The sequence below is a fragment of the Aplysia californica genome, unplaced genomic scaffold (assembly GCF_000002075.1).
Source record: "Aplysia californica isolate F4 #8 unplaced genomic scaffold, AplCal3.0 scaffold00703, whole genome shotgun sequence".
Lineage (NCBI taxonomy): Eukaryota > Metazoa > Mollusca > Gastropoda > Aplysiida > Aplysiidae > Aplysia > Aplysia californica.
The window spans coordinates 258,065-260,041 of NW_004797973.1; the positions used below are offsets into that span (position 1 = coordinate 258,065).

The following is a 1,977-nucleotide window of genomic DNA, read 5'->3' on the forward strand; positions in this document are numbered from 1 at the left end:
TCGGTCCACTGCAGCATCATATCGGTTCTTACACTTAAATACAACACAGGTGCAAGGCATTTTTACTACTTGACTTGCCTAATCTGAAGGACCTCGGAATAAAACCTTCTTTCTTATCTAGATTTCAGTGCCTTAATCGGGCAATCGCGCAGCGCAGGTAGCCCACGGTTCCGCCGCGAGAGAGGGCTCCTATCAGGCGTGCGGTGCCGCCCACAGGGCATCCTCCATTACTTTTGACTTTTAATCTCCTTGGGATAGGTACAGAAACTGTTCCCAGTGACAACGGAACTCTTTTGCATTAAAAAAATAGCCTTTTAATTTTTTCACTTCGAACTTCGAAACAAAATTAATTAGTCTAGAAGATCTACATGTATGTATTGCCATGCAGATGGAAGAGGGTGCAAAGTTCTCCTCCTTCAAAGAGTTTGAAGAGAAATTTGCAGCTCTTTTCAAAAGATCAAGATTCTAGGCCTTGATTCAGCTCTAACGTGTGAAACTGTAGACTGTCTTCTCACTTCAGTTCAGTACTTTTGTTCTCTTCTCTTATTTGGCCTCTAGACTTGACTGTAGCCTAGATCTAGATTTTCTACATCTAGATCTAGAAGAAAGAAGAATCGGGAAGGTTTTCCACCTGTCCTGTATCGTGGTCTCCAAAATCCGCATTATTAGATTTAGATCTAATCTAGATCTAGATCTAGACTAGATCTAAGATCTAACATGTACATCAATGATCTAAATCTAGATTCTAGATCTAAATTACGATTGAATAACAAGCAAGCATAGAATGATAGAATGATCATTCCTTTCTTTTAAAAAAATTATTCCACTCACACCATAATCTACTTTAGTTTAGTTAGATCTAGAATCTAGATCTAGATTAGATCTAGTTTAGTATTTAGTAACCCATCATCATCATGCCCATAGATCAATGTGGGACCAATAGATCGAAGGCCTGTAGATCTACGTCTGTTCTCAGTGTCACTGGGATTAGTTTCTTGGCCTAAGCTCCCAGTGTCACTGGGAATAGTAACACTGGGAACAATAATTATTCTGTCTGACCTAAGCCTATTGTCAGTGGTTTCTGGGCCTATACATATATATTATTATCTAGATCTAGTTTCTGGGCCTAGGAATAGTGCTTTCCTTCATAGAAACTCCCTTTTGTTCTTTAACCATAGCCATACTTTAAGGCACACGTCTGTGTGTTTTTGTTGATTTTTAAAATGTGGATCTAATCCTCCCTCCCCTAGAATCTAGATCTAGATCTAGATCTAGATCTAGATCTAGATCTAGATCTACATGTGGTTACACAGCAATTTTTTCAAATCTAGCTTATAAATCTCAATTACACATATAAAGTCACAAGAGGACAAACCTGGCTTTAAACTTATGCGGAAAGGCGTCAATAAGTTATTAGCGTTAAGTGTGTCACATGAGGAAGGGTCACAAGGCACAGCGGCAGCGTAGCGGCCAGCGGCACAAGGTGTTGGTTTATTTCCTGTTTCCAGGAAAAATGCATTTCCGTGGAATGCCCGCCCGGATGTAAACAAGCAAAACCGTCTTCTCAGTTTATAATGGAAACCCTCATGGGTTAAAACAGAAATTGGTCGGTAGAATTTAAAAAACCAAATCTCAAGAAAGCCACACCATAAACGGGTAGGCCTACAATTTATGGTGGGTGTTGAGAACACCCTTTTCTACCACTTCACGTCGTAATTATTTCTGTGGCAATTAGTGACGGGGTTTTTTGTGTGTGTTTTTTTTGTAAGCGTTTTACGGCGCTCGCAACTGCATAAGGTCATATATGAGCGCGCGGGACACACTAAACTTTTTCAGTTGGTAGGAAATTTTGAATTTTGCCCGGGTGGCGGCCGAAGCCTACTCTTATCGATTTTAGTCCACCAAGGGATCTTTAACGTGCACAACTTGCTCACGGGACCTCCGAGATTTTTTGCCCTTGTCCGAGAAGGCTAGGTG

The 1,977-nt window shown here is 40.7% G+C and overlaps 1 protein-coding gene and 1 long non-coding RNA gene across 2 annotated transcripts in view; one reads left to right on the forward strand and one right to left on the reverse strand.

The window, feature by feature from the left end:
- Positions 1–1,465, reverse strand: part of LOC101856052 — a gene marked incomplete in the record, with an annotated part of 27,678 nt that extends 26,213 nt beyond the window's left edge. Inside the window, 1 exon segment of the mRNA XM_005108602.3 lies at positions 1,376–1,465.
- Positions 1,466–1,581: 116 nt separating this feature from the next.
- Positions 1,582–1,977, forward strand: part of LOC101856293 — a 15,954-nt gene continuing 15,558 nt past the window's right edge. The window contains exon 1 of the long non-coding RNA XR_004859157.1: positions 1,582–1,656. This is a non-coding gene — a long non-coding RNA (uncharacterized LOC101856293). The remainder of the gene's footprint in view (positions 1,657–1,977) is intronic.